At 45.1% G+C, this 20,414-nt stretch overlaps 2 protein-coding genes across 7 annotated transcripts in view; one reads left to right on the top strand and one right to left on the bottom strand.

Annotated features, from left to right (window-relative positions):
- The window catches only part of LOC138498495 (zinc finger protein 850-like), a gene marked incomplete in the record, with an annotated part of 1,369,857 nt that overhangs the window by 630,866 nt on the left and 718,577 nt on the right, over positions 1-20,414 (top strand).
- LOC138498479 (zinc finger protein 84-like) overlaps positions 1-20,414 on the bottom strand; it is a 51,640-nt gene that overhangs the window by 22,488 nt on the left and 8,738 nt on the right. For all 6 annotated transcript variants that reach the window (XM_069622232.1, XM_069622234.1, XM_069622233.1 and 3 more), the window contains exon 2: positions 10,256-10,316. The gene's annotated coding sequence lies outside the window, so the exon portion shown is untranslated. The remainder of the gene's footprint in view (positions 1-10,255; positions 10,317-20,414) is intronic.

The raw sequence follows: 20,414 nt of genomic DNA, 5'->3' as shown, positions 1-20,414 counted from the left end.
TTTGGCAAATATTCGAGGAGATTGCCGCCGCCCCCCCCCACGGCTGAGGTAGGTACAAGCCGAATGCTAGAAAAACAGAAAATGCCGGAAGTAGGACACCAAAAGCCGAGTGCTCAACAACTAAGAGTGAGGTAACGGAAATCTATCCCTTAATGACCAGGCCAGCAGTAGGGTTTAGCGAGCCCCTGTATATACCACCCACCCCCACTCCTCCGTGCGGCACAACAGCTCCTGCACCCCCACCATATGACAAAGGAGGCCTATACGGCCCAACGAGCGCTCCTCCTGTGAACTTAGCACAATTAACAGGCGATTTAGACCGCCAACTAGCACACGCACAAATGGAAATAACACGGTTAAGAGCACTATACGACATGAGGACAAATGCTGCCAGGGGGAGGGGAGGTACCCTCGCCGTCAATGGCATATCTCACACCCTCGATAAGGACAACAAGCAACACAACCCCAGCAGCCTCAGGACAATCTATATCACCACAATGGACGTCAGCACAGCAAAGGCGGGAACAAGAATGGAAGATGGGACAGTTCCTGTTTCAGTTGAATGACGAACCAATGAGGATTACATGTCCAGCTACCCCAGAGAGTCAACGAAGTGAAGGCCATGGAGGAGGACAGGGCAGCGAGCACGAGGAGGAGCAGGAGGGCAACAATGATCAAGAATCAGAAATAGAGGAAGTATGGGATGATTTAGATGAATACGAAGAGGCAACTGCCGCGGTAGGATCCCCACTGCCAAACTGCCATTACCTAGAAACACCGGCACCACTATTATGGCAGGGCAGATTAAGACAGCAATCAGGAAACATACTGGTAAGTAAAACCAAGAAAGGGATAACCAGCAAAACAGGAAAGAAACAGAAATTACAGATGCCACTGACGCATAAGGGGGCAGGTGGGCCAAACTATATTCCGTGGGCCCAAATGGACAAAAACAACCTATTAAAACCCCTCCCCCCACTCACGGGAGGGGCAGGTAAATGGATACATGCATCTGAGAAAAACACAGCAGGCGTGCCATTAGCGATAGGTGATGTAAAAAGCTGGTTAGTATCAGCGATCGGGGACCAAGCAGACAATATGGGAAAGAGCAGGGCTCCCAGGGGTAACAATGAGCTGTCACCGTCACGATGGATCACCATTCAACAATGTTCGAGCACAAGTATGGCACGCATTGCGGCGTGCATTTCCAGACATTCCAGATTTACATTCAGTGATGCAGTGTACAATGGAGGAGAACGAGGATCCTGCGCAATTCATATTGCGGGTGCAAGACCTGGGGAGAAGCGAAACTGGCACGGCATGGAATCAATCCACTGCCTTGTTCTATTTTATCATCAAAAAGGGGCTGCCGAAAGAGGTGCAGAAGGCCTTGGACAAAATAGCTGGGATAGAAAGCAAGGGTTGGCCTGAAATTCAGAGCATAATTGTACATCATTGTAGGAGGATCAAAGAGAAGGAAATTACACAAAGGAGGTTGGCCGATGAAGCGAAACTGGTGCAGACAAAGTTAGTGAAGGTCGCCGCCATTAAGGCCAGTGTAACCGCAGACAGAATGAGGGAGAGGAAAACGCGTGAGGAAGGCCAGTCGGGATAGCGGCGCTGTGGGCAGGAGACAACAAGGACAGTGGAACGGAGAGGAGCAGCCATGCCAAGGATCACAGTGGCAGGACAGACCGTCCCAAGGAAGAGGTGGGTACCGTGGCCAGAGGGGAGGGTTCGGAGGAATGGGAAACAGAGGATATGGTGGGCAAGGACCGAGAGGAGGACAACAGGGGTCATGTTGTAATTGCGGGAGGTGGGGACATTATGTACGGGACTGTAGAATGCGACCGTCAGGGTATTTCCAGGGGCAGCAGCCCATGAACAATGAACCCGGGTAGCCCTTATGGAGCTCCAATGGGAAAGAGGGGGGGGGGGGGAGAAGAGGGGGACACAGCAGGATCAGTATTGTTATGAACCCCAAATGCAACAGAGACAGCCAGCCCCACAACAACAGCAGCAGCAGCAGCAACCACAACAGCACAATGCACCACAGCCCATGTCAAGACAGAACTCGGTAGGGAATACAAACAATAACCCTTTTGTAGCAGCTGCAAACGGTGCACCTGCACCAATCCACGGCGTGAGAGTGATGGGTGATAACGTTTCCCTAGCACCGGGGCAGCAAAGATACCAAGATTAGGACAGCCCACAGGGAGCACTTGCGTGTCCAGTCCTATCCACCACCCTATTTGATGAGGAACCACTAGTGGCGGCAGAGATAGGAAACAGTTTATCTTTATGGTAGACGCTGGAGCAGAAAAATTGTGTCTTACGGAAGGGCGGTTTCCGCTCTCTGGCAGGAATTTGGAAACGCAGGGGTTCTCTGGGGCTCTCTGGGGCTATTTTAAAAGTTCCTTACACAAAAGAGCTTGATGTAACAGTGGGGGGAAACAGTGCGTGCACCCTTATTGTACTACGAAGACGCGCTAATCAACCTGCTGGGACGAGATTTACTCAGCCGATTGAACATGACCATAGCTTTCACCAAACGAGGGATAGTGTGCTCGACGCCGGGGGTATTCCCAGTACGAGCACTCCTGATAAGCACGACCATGAACGAAGTTACAGTGCGAGGGATCCCCATTGACATGGATATGTTTGTTTATGGAATACAGGCGTTAGCCAGAGTAGTACCTGAAATAACGCGAAAAGAGTGGAGAATACCATCAGGCTTCATATTCCGCCCAATCACACCAACCGATGTAGTGCCAGGCACAATTATATCTATAGACATTGAGGCAGTTCAAGTATCAAACAGACGCATTGTGGTCATAGGTCTGGACACGCAGGGACGCGAGTGGAGAGCTGTGCTATGCATAGAGCCCAACATAATGCTAAAAGACATAACTGATGAAGAATCGTTCACCGACAACGAGGGGGATGGAGAAATAATAATGGAAATAAGCATACCATGTGACATTATGATCCAGTACAGAGAAGTGCACAACCCACTTATGGCTAGCATAAAGGCCCCACTGACAATATTTGAGGAAGACATGGCCAAGGTAGCACCTGAAATTTGGACTACAGTGCCGCACGATGTGGGATTGTTACATGAGGCGACTCCCATAAAGGTAAAACTAAAACCAGGTGCCCTCCCACCCAGAGTGAAAATACCTTCCTCTGCTTTTTTGGATATGGGGTATCAGACAAACAATAAATACACTTCTAATCCAAGGTATCATAGTACCATCGACATCCCCATGTAACAGCAATTTTTCCGATCAAAAAAGCAAAAGGAGGGGCGTGGAGGATGATCCAAGATCTCCGCCCACTCAATGACGTCATCCAAAAAAGAGTTCCCATTAGTGCCTAACCCGGCATCAATATTGTGCAGTATAACCAAAGAGACAACCTGTTTTACTGTAGTTGATTTGAAAAATGCCTTCTTCTCTGTACCACTTGCCCAAGAGTCGCAGTACCTTACAGCCTTCACATTAGGGAACAACAGATATGAACACCGCAGACTCCCACAAGGATATGTGAAAGCCCAAGTATTTTCAATAGAGTACTACGAGAAGATATCGGTAACATAGATGTAGAAAGCACCATTATACAATACGTAGACGATTTACTCGTCTGCAGCAAGACAGAAGAGTGCAGAAAAGATTTGGTAACTCTGCTTAACGTATTGGCTGCCAAGGGATACAAGGTGGACAAAGGAAAGTTGCAATACTGCCTCGCAGACGTTGTATACCTCGGCCAGCAAATATCTAAAGATGGAAAAAGAATACTACCAGACAGAGCAGCTGCGATTAGACACATTGTCATACCAAAAACAGTGAAGGACATGCAGAAATTTCTCGGCATATGTAACTATTGCCGAGCATGGATCCTCGATTACGCAGCATACACACGACCAATGCCCCAAGCACTGAAAGAGGCACAAAAAAGCAGGGCCCCAATAAAATGGACGCATGACATGATTGCCCAATTTTCCCGATTAAAAGACCTCATTGCAGATGCCCCAGTCCTTGCAAATCCAGATTATGAAGGGGAATTTTTCTTGTTTTCACACAGCAATGGAACACTCAGGACAGCAGTATTGACACAAAAACATTGCTAGGCCACAAGCCATTAGCATACTATAGCGGAACACTGGATCCAGTGATGCAGGGACACTTCGCTTGCGAACAGGCCCTCGCTGCAGCGGCTTTCCCTATTGAAAAAAGTGCCACGGTTGTGATGGGATGCTCATTGACACCATATGCAGAACACTCATTATTTGCAATCCTTGAAAGATCAAAATCAACCCTCACAACACAGAGCAACTGCTTACGAAATAATCATATCCAGCCCAAATGTACACATGGTCAGATGTAAAACAGTGAACCCAGCCACATTCATTACAGAGCCATGTACAACAGAAGACATGCAGGAACACGACTGTAGCACATATGAGGGAGAGGGCAATGACATTCCTAGTGAAAATGCCCGACAGAAGGAGAGATCTACTTTATAGGCGGGTCAGCCTCAATAAACCCAGAGACAGGAGAGAAACATGTAGGGATGGCGGTGGTGCGCATGGAAGATGATACTTACGAAACAATTGTTCAAAAGCGCCTCCCATTACTCTGCACAAGCAGCCGAACTGACTGCACTAATTGAAGCATTACACACAGCCAAAGGTTGCGCAGTAACAATATATTCAGACTCAGCTTACACCACCACCACCACCACCACCACCACCACAGTTCATTCAGGGCTATCACGTCGGCGGAGAAGGGGATTCAGGAGAGCAGACGGATCCCTCGTACAACATGCGACCTTATTAAACTAACTAATAGAGGCTTTAGCAGCGCCATCGGTAGTGTCAGTGGTCAAATGCCAAGCCCATACCAACAACAAAGACGCTATCGAATTGGGGAACGCGGCACTTCAATAAGGCACCAATACCAGAATGCATTGTAAAAACAGCCACAACCGAACAACCAGTAGAAGCGTACAGTAACACGCCAATAGCACAATTGATAGAGTTCCAGAGGAGAGCCCCACCAGAAGAGCAGGAGCTGTGGGACAAACAGGGGTGTAAGCAATCGGCCACAGATCTCATTTGGAGACAGGAAACAAAAGGCAAGGTAGTGATGCCTGTGGAATTACTAGAGGTAGCATTCCAACAATTGCACTTCCCAGCCCATGTTGCAAAACACCACATCGCCTCAGACATTCAGGAGGACTGGTTCGTCCCCAATCTACACGAATACTTGTCTAAATTTGTGATTGAATGTACAACATGCCAAACTTACAATTCAGGAATGACGTGAAGAACCTTGCGTGGCACTTTGCCACGCCCTGCAGGTCCATTCAGAGAACTACATATCGACTATGCCGATATGGGTGAAAGATGTAACGGAGCGAGATACTTGATTGTGGTGGTATGCCCCTTTTCACAGTGGGTGGAAGCAGGCCCCTGCCCCCATCCCGATGCGAAATGTGCTGCCAAGTTCCTCGTGCGAGAAGGGTTCTCGCTGTGGGGAATATGTGATGTCATACATTCAGATAACGGCACGCACTTTGTGAATGACCTTTTCAAGGAAGTAACATCACTACTGGGGGTAAAACACAAACTATGTTTGATTTATCATCCAATGGCCAATGGGGTTGTGGAGAGGATCAACGGCCTGCTTAAGAGCAAATTGTCAAATTATGTAACACCCTTAAAAAAAAAAACCTGTGTGTATGGTCTGCCCCTAGCACTGTTTCAACTCAGAACTCAACCATGCAAGGATCACCATTTGAGCCCCCACGAAATCGTGACAGGGAGAAGAATGCACACGCCGCTCTCCCCCGTTAGGAGAGCTTCTGATGCACACAGGGCTGCCACAGTGCTGGGGGGAAGAATTTAAAGAATACCTAACACAACTAATGCGCGCAGTATGCAGCAAATCGAAACAAATTGCTCCGCCATTTATGAAATGTAGCAACAGACATCACCATGCCAGCAGCAGACAGCCCAACTGTTGAGTGATGACATGACCGACGGAAATGAGCCCGAATGGAATGAATATGACTATTATTGGTCAACCAACCCCATGAACACAAGCACGCATACAGCACCAGAAGCTATCACATTTCCTATCAATATTACTACTGAATAACAGGTTACCATGAACAATAATGACACATGGTCTGGAATATTCCCCATACAGTACCAACGAGTTGGTATCAGATTGAAAAAAGAGAAGGAGGAGAAAATGGGGGGCGGGAAGAAACAGACACGATATTTATCATGACCTACGGTTAGATGAGATAGAGGATCCCCGACACCCTGACCAATCAAACAAATGGTATTCAGACATGAGCACCACAGCAAAGCAGGCAACGAATGAAAGCTGCTATGTGTGTTCACTTATACCTCATGCATCTGGGACACCAAAAATGTTAATTCCACAGGAAATACCCTTGTCAGAGGCCCAATGTTTGATTCATCTGGTTCTGTGTAGGATAAGAAACACCTTCCAGGCACACACAGTCACCATGGAAAAATTGGTGAACGAGAAAACATGCACCAGCAAGGAGTGGTCTGCACCAAAGAACCGTTTTTCATCATAAAAGGGACGAGATATGCAAACAATTGGCATGATGAAACAATCGAATGCAAAGCGGAGGGGCTCCGAGGGCTGCCAGACGACACGTACAAATGGATAAAAGAAACGTGTGCCCCCCCATCTGGTCACAACACATCGTCAAACTAACATGGGTCACAGCACTGGAGAAACCCATAAAAATTCAAAAAGAAACACTGCACGAACTTTGTTTCCATGGGGAAGGGAGGGTGAACACGGGAGATGTAAAAGGATGCAATAAGACAGTAATAATACCAGAAATGAGAAAAGGCACTGCAGCACTGATGGACACATACTGGATCTGTGGCAAACGAGCTTACCTGCATCTCCCTGCATCATGGAAGGGCACTTGTGCCCTCGCCACCCTCCACACAGCACTAATGGTGATACCAGAAAGCAACATTCAGCATACAACAGGCCCTTCGGCTGGCAGTCCGGCAGCAGGGCAATCGGCTGAACCATCAACAGCGCCCGAACAGACAATTATAGAGCCCCCAGCATACAAACTATTGTCAGAGGACACATTGAAAACCAAGCTATCACGTAGCAAAAGGTCGTTCAATTATATCTCATCCGAATCATCAAAACTCCTTGCTGAAATCGTGCAGCGGTACAAGCTTTTCTCATCTGCAGAGACATTTTTTGCATCACTCTTAGCACCAGGCCTCCAGGCACGAACAAACGCCAAGTGGTTGCAGATCGTGCGCTGGGAGCTCATCCAATTGGCCAACGACACTGAAGAAGGATTCAATGTAAAAAAGAGAGCTCCGTGCACTACGCCTGATGACAATGCAAACCAGATATGTCTTAGACCTCCTCACGGCGATGGACGGAGGTGTTTGCAAAACAATTGGGGGGACCTGCTGCGCATTTTTGCCAACTGCAGATGCTGATAACGGGACACTTTCACACGTGATAACGGCAGTGCACAAGATAGGAGAAAGAATGAGAACCGAAAGTGGAGCGGACGACAGCACATGGTTCGACAATATGTTCAGTTGGATACCATCATGGGTGAACGTGGCAGCGAAAATACTCATTCCATCATTGTCTTTTTGCTCCTAATATTCTGTGTGTGCCAACTGGGACTATGATGCTGTGAAAAATAACATGCCTAGCTCAGCAATGATAACAGTGGGCCGACAGACAACGGTAGCTACTATGACAGATGCACAAGTACAAACTGGAGAATACACCACACCGCAATACAGAATGACTGCCCTCTACAGGCAGTATGGGGACAGGGTTGACAATTTACATCACACTACCATTAAAGAGCCAAAGGAATTGCAATGGTATAAAGAAGTATGGATAGATTTGGATGGGGATGGTGGGATATACTTAATGGGCACCCAGAGGAATATGCAAGAGGAGGTAATAGCTTGAGAAGTGTGTGCAGAGCATGGTTGCCAATAAGGCACCCCCCAGCTTGGGATGAGGATGTTGCTGAAGCCGAGTACTACCGAAGGGAGAATGAAAAGAACAAGGTAAAATGATTTGTTACTTTAGATGCAACGAAAGGTGGGAATGTATGGAACCGAGGCCCCTTTCATCGTACACTCCTCAGTACAAGGTTTGGACCACGTGCCTCCAGTAGTGGGTTCGCCCCTTGCCTTTATGTAATGTTAACCACGGTTGACAGCTGCATAGATGGGACCACTGAGAGGAAAGGGGCATCCATCTTTTGTCATCTTTATTATACTCTGACAGATACCATATGGACAGTCACCCTTCACCCCTATCCTTAAGAAAGCCACCACAACAGCTAACTCCAATCAACCGATAAAGTTGGCCGAAACACTACAGTGTCGATCTGTGACAACGCCTTGTCTCATTTTTCTGTTTGTACATATTGTTGTGTTTTTTTTTTTTTTTCAAAACCCATGGACCACTAGTAGTCCTGGGTAGCACTTACTCGTGTTTGTATTGAAATGTCCATTTGTTCGCTAGAGAATGTGCACTAATACGAGGAAAATAACCTCAATATTGAAGGAGGTTGGTACTCAGAAGTACCCCCCATTGATAAAGTGCAAAACCTGTCTGTTCACTGTCTTATCAGTATGCTATTCTTTTGAGATTAAATAAATGAATCCAAAGTCTTGCTGTTTTGATCTCCCACCCTGATTTTTTTTCATTATTACGGTTTACCTATATATGCTGCCCACTTTCATGTAATTTACTACATCAAGATTTTACAGTGAGGCAAGCGTGGGTATGAGCAAGAGATTATTTCTGAAAACCCCCGCAGGTGGTACCATAACACAAACGTCAGGTTACTCTGGCCTAAAACCACGACCCTTAATGCTATATTTCACATAAAGGCTTTGTCACATCAGTGATTGAGGCCTTAAAGGATGAGGTCCATCCCGCACCCCTCCTGCCAGGATGGTGCGATATCAGGATTTTAGATCCCTCACATAGCACGTCATGCAGAACTCGGCACGTGTCATGACTGAATCATGCTACTGTTTGGAACAGTATCTGAAGGGTGTGAGCTGCGAGGACTTGATTAATTCCTAGGCCCAGTTGATGGGAGCCACATCTTGGAGCTTCACTCCCAGGTCAATTTGTGGGAGAGTGCTTCAAAGTGGGTCATCAGGAATGCACACGGGACACTAGCCAACAGGGGATCCCAACACCCAACAATGCCAGTTGGTCATTTTATCTCACAACTGGCGACAAGAAGTTAATAAGAGATGCAGATGATTTCAGGAGCCTGCAATACTCGGATCACCCGACTTGCTAACAGTTAACAAACGTGTGCAAGTGACTCCCCTTCCTTCACAATCACGATGGCGACCATTTAATTCACCTCATGTTGTAACTGCTCTAGCGGGTGGGCAGGCAAGGGGAGTGTGTGTCTGTGATACTTCCACACTCCATACATCCTTTCCATTGACTCTACCACATGCCCTCAATACCCCTCCAGAACGCTCACTCACTCATTCATTCATTCATTCATTCATTCATTCATTCCTAGAAACAAAACAACACCCACCAAAGTGCAGATCTGGTGTTCTGTTTCATTCAGTCCCTCCCGATTAAGGCTTTACCATCAATCCCTTGTTCCCCGGGTGATCAGAACAACAAACACTAGGTGTAGCTACAAATGGGCCTATTTAATTCACTTTTAAAACTCACTGCTCCACACCCTATTGAAAAGTGCTGAGATCCACCATACAGGTCCAAAAGCGAATTACCAATTGAGTTTAATAGGATGGCACAGAGGAAAGGATTAACATAACATACTATGTGTATTTGTAGAATGTACCCAGCTCCCCCACACACACTGATGTATTTTGGTGCCCTAGACAGAAGGTAACAGATGTTCATTGTTACAAAACTCAGAGGCTCATTCTGTCAATCTTGGATGGAGGGCTGGGTGGACCTGCAGGAGTGACTATGAGATCACATAACCATGGATCCTACCAGAGAATGCACTAGTCCACTGGGCCACAGACCTGGTCCCTAAACCTGCATCTGGACACCACTTCCAGGAAGAGGCAGGAATGGAGATAAGATAGGAGAGAAGGAGACATGAAGGGTACAGGAACGCAGGGTGGGAGACCGGCTATCTCAGAAGCATAGAACAACCTGTGCAGACAAAAACTACAGCCGTTATTTACCTTTTGGTGCCTGTGCTTCTTACGTTCTGCAGAGTAGGATGATGCAATATTGTGTTTAGATCTAGAAATGGAAGACATTATTACGTTATTATACTACAAACGCAAGACATCCTATAACGATATATAATTGAAACATCCAAAGAGGAGCTTCTGTTCTCTCCCTGCCCAGGAATGCACCGTCCATCACATACACAGAAGACAGGACTGGAGGTTTATGAAGAACAAGCAGAGACAATGTAAATAACACTTGGCCAAAATAGATGATCACTTTCTCACTAAAAGAGGAGTGAATAGTCGCTGGTCTCTCACCCACAGCAAATGATTCCCCAAAGATTCCTTAAGACATATTTCACATTTAAAAACGTAGCATTTGAGGTCCAAGGGAGATTAAGAGGAGCCCATCCACCCAGGACAGTTACTAGTCCAGGGCGAAACACTACCATGCGCCCCCTGTGCTCGGCATGCGCGCCACCCCAACTACACCCCACAGTTAAGTAACTCCTACCCAATATCAATAAATCACTGCTATTCAAATGAAACAGGTTTTATTACATTGCGAGTCAAGAACTTCGCAAAAACGCAAAATGCTAGCATGGGAGTTTACAGTCCAAGTGCGCCACTTTGATGAGTTGCTTCACTGTGCAACTAGTAGTTTTTAACATTGTTGCTGAATAAATATCCTTTCAATTGCACACAATTTGCATTGCATCTGATCAACAACCCCCCCCTCCCCACTTATTGGTACTATAAGCCTGCCGCAATGTATTTTGCAACTATGGTCCACTTGTATATTGATATTTTATTTGTATCGCGCTCGTACACAAGTGTTCCAGAGCGTGACAAGGGAGAACAAAAACACCACCACTCATCATCCTATGTACATCCTTAAATGTATCTTCGCTGCCTTCACCACCGCTTGTAACCCGTCCGATCGACTGACACTCAGCCATCATATTAATAGTTGCGATAATAAAACACAACAAATCCGCCATTCTGATAGTGACACCCCCTCAACCGCCAAAGACTGAACCTCCCCACAGCCAGTCGCTTGACCACTACCTACCACAACCACCTGCTCGCCCGCACCTTCTGAACTGCTGCAGCTGATGTTATGACTCACCTTAGTGCTCACAACCTTACAGGCCTCCACCTGTTTAACACCCCCCCTAATTACAACGATTTGGTGTACATACAGAGACAATCCTTAATATCATGGGGACCACCACACCTTCTCTCCCTCCTACAAGATCGCACCACGTGACCATACTCCTGACACTTATAGCATCGAAGGGGGGGGGGGGGTTGGTGGGGACATAAGGCTTCACCCGAAACCGCTAAAACACATGCACCCCCACCCCCTGCAGACCCCAGAGTCGCCTTGCCTCCCAATGCATCACCCCCCAAGGAGCAGGCCTTACGCCATCTTGCACCCCCAGGAACCCCTGCAGACCCCAGGGTCCCCTTGCCTCCCAAGCCCAGGCCTTACGCCATCTTGCACCCCCACCACCAGGAACCCCTGCAGAGCCCAGGATACCCTTGCCTCCCAATGCATCACCCCCCCCCCCCCCCCCCAAGGAGCAGGCCTTACCCCATCTTGCACCCCCAGGAACCCCTGCGGACCCTTGCCCCCTTAATCCCCCACCCTTCACAAGCGCAGGCTTTAGGCCATCTTGCACCCCCCACCACCAGGAACCCCTGCAGAGCCAAGGATACCCTTGCCTCCCAACGCACCACCGTCCCAGGCGCAGGCCTTCTGCCATCTTGCACCCCCACCACCAGGAACCCCCGCAGACCTTACGCCCCAACACCAGAAACCCCTGCAGACCCCAGGGTACCATTGCCTCCCAATGCATCACCCTCCCAGGCTCAGGCCTTACACAATCTTACACCCCCACCACTAGGAACCTGTGCAGACCCAAGGGTACCCTTTCCCCGCAATGCATTACCCTCCCAGGCTCAGGCCATCTTGCACCCACACCCCCAGGAACCCCTGCAGACCCCAGGGCAGGGTACCATTGCCTCCCAATTCATCACCCTCCCAGGCGCAGGCCTTAGGCCATCTTGCATCCCCACCCCCAGCAGCCCCCAGGGACCCCTTGCCTCCCAATGCATCACCTCACCCAGGCGCAGGCCATCTTGCACCCCCGGGAACCCCAGCAGACCCAAGGGTACCCTTGCCTCCCAATCCCCCATCCTTCACAAACGCAGGTCTTAGGCCATCTTGCACCCCTAGGAACCCCTGCAGACCCCAGGGTCGCCTTGCCTCCCAATGCATCACCTCACCCAGGTGCAGGCCATCTTGCACACCCACCCCAGGAACCCCTGCAGACCCCGGGGTACCCTTGCCACCCATGCATCACCCTCCCAGGCCTTACCCCATCTTGCAGCCCCATGAACCCCTGCAGACCCCAAGGTCCCCTCGCCTCACAATGCATTACCCTCCCAGGAGCAGGCCTTACCCCGTCTTGCACCCCAGGAACCCCTGCAGACACCAGGGTACCCTTGCCTCCCAATGCATCACCCTCCCAGGCTCAGGCCGTACACCATCTTGCACCCCCACCAAACCCCTGCAAACCCCAGGGTACACTTGCCACCCAATGCATCACCCTCCCAGGCACAGGCCTTATGCCATCTTGCACTCTGTAGTATAATTTATTGTGTCTTGGAGTACAACGCCACTGAATGTGATAACATTATTGCCAGCAATAATGTGGTACACATTTAGCCAGCCCTATGTTGCTAGCATAACATATGGGTATGCAAATGGAGACATGCTGCAGATTTAAAAGTACACCAGAATATATTTTTCTTCTTCTCTTTATCTTACTTGAAATGCCTCACTCACAGGAGACTATATTAGCTGTCTAATTGACTGACTTAAATAACAAATACTAATAGCAATACTAACTCAATAACATAATGTAATCTCTATGTGGAAAAGAGGCAGAAAGACATGCTCTGAGATTCATTTTAAACATGCATTTTTTTTTCTCTGTTCACTGCGTTAGCTGGAGGCAAAATCTGCATGCCAGGAAATGAGTTTAGATACAGTTTCTTACTGTAAAAATTGAACTATTGTGGAAGGAAGGAGGATACAGTCTTTTGAATTTGATTGGTGCAGAGTGTCTGCAGTGATTCCACGTAGGCATAGGGGGATGCAACAGAGTTCTGCTGGACAAAGTCGGACAGAACTAAGGCTGAGCTGCTGAGACGGAGGATCCGAGACTGGGCTGTGAGGCAGGTCCAGTCTCACTTGCCACCGGCTTGAGAATTCCATGTTCTCGCTGTGCACTTCAAGCTTTCAAGATTACGAGGACAACCCTGGGCCCATTCCTCGGAGGCGAGCGCAGAAAGGTCGCGTGTGGGAGAACTACAGATAGCTGCTAAATATCCAAGTGGAGTGAGGTTATTGCGTGCTGTACGAATGACCTTCAATAAATATCAGGGAGGGAGAGTAGCTGAAGGGAATCCCTGTGTTTAATTGCCACGTTATAATGTTGCAAAGTGAATGTTGTTCCGTCGCTGTAATTTTTTCCTTCTTATTGTTACAAATAATGTGGGGGTGAATTTCGTTTTAATTGCTGCATTTGTTTTCTCTTCTGTTTGTTACAGATAAGGTGGCAGCCAGAAGCGTAAGGTGCTATTTTGAAATGTAATTGTTTATAATACAAGTATAATGTACACGAACTGTGTAGAGTGTTTTTGTCTTTTTCTTTGGTGCATCTAGAGTAATATTTCGGGAGAAGAGGACAATTTTTAGGCAATACATGTGTCATGTTTCCCATACAGATGGGAGTAATATCATTAGCAATGAAAAATAGCTGTGTGCGTGTTTCCACTCAGTTTGGTGTCTGAGTGGAATCTAATACAATAGATATCGCTGGGCGTACATGAAACAGCAAAGAGGCCTATGGAAACATAGTTCACTAATGTAAATAAATTAGTGATAATACCACAGGTTATTGAGAATGCTATATGTGAAATGGTGGTATTTCTGAATGTAGGTCCGAGGCCTCTAGAGATCACACGAACAGTCTAAGCAAAAGAAGAGGTTTTGTATGTTGGGCCACAAATAAAAACGGAAAAATTATGCTCACCAAAATACCACCAACAATAATGTATACCACCAACTGATCCCATATAATGTAATAAGGAATGGTCACTGAAAGGAAATAAGGCCAAACCCAATCTAAATGCAAGGAGTAGCCATTGCCAAATTATCATTATTTTTGGCGGTAAGAAAATACCGCCAGACCCCAAATCTACACAAAGCACCCAACATATTTATGGTGCGTTGCAGGCCGGGAATGTGATCATAGAGCACCTGCTGGGCATGGCAAGTGTGTCTCACACTACCATTTGTACATTACAGGGAACCCATTTCATAATAGCAGCGTGTCATTAAAAAACGAGTTTCAGAATGTCTCAAATAGAAGCCACATTCTCAGAACTAGTGCAATATTTAGAGGCGAAGTTATATGCATATGGGACATGGTCGTCAAATAATGCCACAGAATGGCACGACAGCATTTATGGTGAAGTGCAGAAAGAACCACTAGACAACATTTTTGCATAAGGCAGCATAATTCAGGTCGGTCTTCTGAGATTATTAAATGCAGCTGATAAACATGCAGAGAAAGATTGTCTGATACGGCTATGTGCCAAGACATGGTTTATTTTGAATAGGTTTTTTTATTTTACTAAATAGATTTTATCCCTCTCTTGCTCCGAGTAAATGACCTAGTCATCATTTGGCCTTGACTTCCAGTTAGTGCGTTTTGAAACTGAGAAGCGGAAGCCATTTTTTTCCACCACTTTGAAATCAACTTGTAATCTCCTAAATATTTCCGGAAGGATAAAAATCACAAGGTTAGCAACTTTGATTCTCTTTCTCTTTAGCCTAATATTCTGCACATTAGGATTCATATAGACTCCAGATAGTGGACCTTTGTAAATAGACCCACTTCTTATGAAAATGTTTTGGCAAATAAAAAACACTGGCTTAAATGTATTGAAACAAAACTGTCACCATCTAGACTAATCTTTCACATTAGGAATGCACTATAAAGATTATGCTAAATGTCTAAACCAGAGGACAGTGCCTCTTGTAATGCAAAAATTAGGTAATTATGGATGTCTGTTATAAATGCACTTTGTTTAAACTTCTGTTGACTGAATACTAATGTAAATGTAAATATAATTTTTTCTTAGAAATCACCTATTGCCCCTGATAAAGAGTGTGAAGCACTCGAAACGCGTTGGGCCCCTCTTGACTACCACATCATGAATATGAATAAAAAGAAAATGGTTTCTTGTGACCTAAATTTGTTTGAATGAGCATTTTTTCAAGATTATTCGTTTTCTAAAGCATATGTAATTAATTTAACGACAATTTATACACCATTATTTATTGGTCTGGTTTTCTAGACAAAGGATAGTGTGCAGGGGACGCGAGTTCCTGACTAGGGAACTCGTTTTGGATTTGTTGCACATAACGCAACCAAGGTGTCAAGGTTGCATCCTTCTCCCCTGCACCTTAAATACATCCTCAATCACACTAAGGCATTTTCTCTACATCATTATATTGAATAATCAACCAAGGGTGAGCTTTTGGTGTCTGCTGCTCTTTTCACATTATTTTGAATAGATCCCTGCAAATGCAAGAAAGTGATACTAAGCTGGTGAACAGGTTAAAAGCCGACCTAGATGGGGCAAGTAAAAAGGAAGAAATGTTAAAAGCAGAATTAGAAGGGTGTATAAAAGACATCCAGTTAAAATGCAGAGATTTTGACATTCAATTGTCCAAAAGCAAGAAACAGTTTGAGGACAGTGAACAAGAATTGGTACATTTAAAAGGCATTGGTGGACCACATTAGACAAGATAAAGATGAGACTTTCAGAAATGCAGATTTTACAAAAAGAAAATTATGAAAAAGAAAGTGATCTCCAAAATGCAGAACAGGAAGTGATTAAAATGTTTCAAGAAAGAGAAATAAAGAATGTAATGAATGCCAAAGGCAAATGTGCGACATGCAGGAGGCAATTAATAAAATGAGTGATGAAAACAACTATTTGCAAAATGAGGCAGACAGGCTCCTTAAGAAGTGTAAGGATTTGGAACAGCAAATATGCAGTTCCAGGTCCCAGGATAGACAGCAGGGCACCACATTCAATGGAGTTGAGGTGAATTCTATTTCTACCCAAAGAGCTAGTGCCCCAATGATTGAGCCGGTGACTGAACTTGGTTACAGTGCCCTTGGGGGATTCGACACACCCATTGGGGGCCGCCACCAATCCCATACACCTGGAACCAGGGTTGAATCACCAATAGCGCAATTCCACGCATTGCAACAAGTAGCCCCATAAAGATAATGAAATCCATCAAAGCCCTGATCAAACCATTTAAAAAGGGAGGGGAATGCTGCATAGAGGATCACTTAGAGGCAGTGCATGACATATTTAAAGCACTCCCGATACCCAAAGAACAATATAGACAGTATTTTCATTTAACTCTGGATGCTCCCACAGCCAATATCATGAGGGGATTGAACGGAGCAGAATATGACATGGGCAGAGTTTGAAAAAGAGATTAGGCGTCATTTTTCTCCTTTCCAGTCATTGCAGGAGGGAAAGAAAGTTGCTTACACAATCACTGCTGGGCCTGATACATGACATCCCCTCGCCAGTTTTTACAAGACTTAAAAAGAGCATTTTCTCGCTTTGATGCATCTTTTGACCCCAATTCAAAAGAATTTTAAACTGCCTACTTCTATGGGCTACAGAAAGACATATCACAGCTGGTCCGTGAATTTGACCGTGATAAGCCTCTTGAGTGGTTTGTACACCAAAGCACAAAACTATATGAGGTACTCTATTGTCAGGGTAGAGAAAATGATAAAATGAAAGAGACTAGACCAACATCTAAAGAATCCTCAGCAACAGTAATGGAGATCAGGTCAGCCAAAATGTCCCTCAAGTCTGCTCAAAGTCCAGGTAAAAACAATATGGCACCTGAACAAAGGGGTAATGAACAGATTGTCACTCCCTGCACCAATGTTTCAATCACATGATCCTAGTAATAGGGAGAACAACATTAGCCCTAGGTACTTTGGAGACAAGCCTCGAGCAGGATATCAGCCTAATGGGTCAGGTATGAACAATAATCAGAGACAAAGTCAAGATCAAAGAAATAATGGTCCCTACCAGACATTGGGGACACAAAGTAGATTTGATCCGAACACCATGATATATGGTAATCAGGATAAATCCCGATTTACTGGAAATGGGAATCAGCATAGAGGACAATACTCACAAAATGAGACAGGACATGAGGCAGAATATGAATTATACTCCTCCACGTCAATACAACGAGTCACCACCACCAGGGGACTACAACCAAAGGATGGGTGCACCCCGCTCCCCTCCACATATGAATCAAGAGTTCAGGAACAACCCCAATAGAAATGATTCCCCTGAGAGGTATCAGAATAGATCCAATCAGGGGGAAAACCACCAATATCGATCTAGGTCACAGAGAGGATTCTAGAGAGATGGAAAGATTCCAGTGTCTCGAGAGCCAAGTGAAAATGTTAGCTGAGCAAATAGGAAAGCTCTGTACAGCACAAAAACAGTCATCAAAGGAGGGGGCAGCAGGCCATAGCAATGATCTGGTGGTTTCTGAAAAGTGACTAAGTACTTATGATACCTGCAGTGCCAAGAAAACAGATTGCTCGGATGTGATTTTCCATAATGACTGAGATCTATAAGGATTCAAAAATAAAGATACCAGTAAATGAACATGTGACAGAAAGTGCAAAGAATTCAAAAAGAGAAGTTCGGTTTAACCTAGAGAAAAGTCAAACATTGGAGATTTGTATAAATGAAACAGGAACACCTAAAATTCCAAAAGAACAAAGAGACAGATTTAAGAAAGATGACTCATGTATGGGGAATACCAGTGAACAGGGAGTAAGTGGGGATGCTATAACTCCTTCCCTGGGCAATCAGAGCAATAACCAAACAGGCAGAAAAAAGAAATACTCAAAAGGAGGGTACAGGTCAATCACCCGAAGAATTCTTTGAGCCATATATTTTTGAAGTAAATGGACTGGCACCATACCAAATAATTACAAATGCAGAGTTAAACAATGACAAATTGCCAAGTGATCTTGTTACACATGTTCAGTTGGAGGATTGTAATGTGGCCTCTGATGATACCTGGATGGATGGGCGAACGGTGGCCACACTCCAAACAACCTCTGAACATGGAGAAATGAATAAAGTCTCTCACACAGAAATGGGCAAAAAGGAGGGAAAAATGTCTTTCCATTTACCAATGTGCTTAGCCAAAAGTGAAAAAGGCCTGAGAAAGGTGAGCCCTGAAATCAGTAAGAATTCACAGTTCATGTGTGTTAGAGGCAGTTGAAGACGGGTATTATGCTCCCATCACTGTAGAAGAAAAATGCAATGCATTTGCAATGATTGACACTGGTGCACAGGCCACAATTATGTCTAAAGAATTGGTAAAGAGCATCAATGAAGGGAGATATCCCACAGAATCTTATCACAGTGAAGGAAAATCAAGGTCCAGTGCATAACTTTAATGGGGAGGAGGTGCCCATTATAGGTGTCACCGAGGTTGACATAAAGATAGGAAAGCACAGAATGAAACAAGAGGTATTGATCACGTCTATTTGTGAAATTCCATTTCTGATGGGAACAGATTGCCTGAAAAGATTGTCTCCGCTCATAGATGGGGTGAATGGAGTACTGTGTTCCTTAACTAAAAAACCATTGAGACCTAAGAAACTAAAATCACAAAACAGCAATAAATGAATGCCACACCATTGTCAAAACAAATGATGCAGTAGAGGTATATCTCCAGAATAGCTGTATACATAGCGTCACTGTTATCTTGATGTGTCAAGATAAAATGAAGAGTGAAAATGAGAAACAATCCGTACAAATACATTTAGACCCACAGAAAAAATGGCAAACTGCCATAGATGAGCACACATTACGTTTTTATTTAAAGAGAAGACATGCAAACAGAATACTGCTTTTACAACAGGCACAGAAAAACACATTACTACCCTTGCTGAAATACATATGGAAGATGAGCAACCATGGGTTCACGTTGGTATAAATGACCATTCCAGAGTAATAAAAGCCACCTTAGCGCTGGAACAGGAAAGAAGTTTAATTAATGAGAAAGTATTGCAGAAAATAATGGAGAGGGAGGAGATCCCAAAATTTAGAATTAAAAACCAATATGTCTCTGGTTTGGACAATCCAGACTTTGAAAATCGAATTGCAGGCAGGTGCATGCTGAAAATGAGTATTGGGCAGAAAACAATTTACCATAATGTATGGATAGTGAGTGGGACACAAAATGACTTTTACATGTGCAATGATATCATGCACAGAATGTGTATGGAGTTAGATTTCCTTAATCAAAAAATATGGTCACACCTAGGTGGGTCTGCACCTGAGCTTATCATTGCGCACAACTGGTCCCATATGCAATTGAATTACAGGTGAGAAAGGATACTATTATTCCTGCAATCACCAAGCAGGTTGCAATAAGACTAAAGTGTAAAAATGGGCAGCAAATGAAAGATTGATGCATTTGTGTGTTTGAATGAATCCATAAAACAGCAAGGCCTGGATTATGAATACATTCTATTGATAGATGTTGAAGGGTCTCTAAAAATTATGGTGAATAATAAAGGGTGTCAAGATATTCATTTAGAGGAAAATACTTCATTAGGAATGGCCATACAAAAATCACATTATACTGCAGCTTTCAATAACATGGTAATTGGAAATATCCCTGAAAGGTATGTAGATGCAGTGGGTGTGTTGCCAGAATACCTGGATTCTCAGCCCAAAGGGATTTTTAAAATTCATTCCGTGTACCCTTATGATTCAAATGAGACAGTGTGTTGTCATCAAAAGGATTATATAACATTTGAGTGAAAATGAAACAGAAAATCAGTCCATTGAAGTGGAAGCTGATATGCCAAAATATTTTAAAGTGGCAGCTTTACAGAGACACAGCCACACAGTTAGAAGAAAGCACAGAGAGAAAGCACAGATTCCTTTACTGGAAGATTTTCAAAAATGGTAGAGGAGCAGATTTTGTTAGCAGATGCGTGCG

This window comes from Ambystoma mexicanum, chromosome 5q (genome assembly GCF_040938575.1).
Source record: "Ambystoma mexicanum isolate Mex_15411 chromosome 5q, UKY_AmexF1_1, whole genome shotgun sequence".
Taxonomy (NCBI): domain Eukaryota; kingdom Metazoa; phylum Chordata; class Amphibia; order Caudata; family Ambystomatidae; genus Ambystoma; species Ambystoma mexicanum.
Note: the sequence above shows the minus strand (reverse complement) of the source record. Positions and strands in the feature narration are given on the sequence as shown.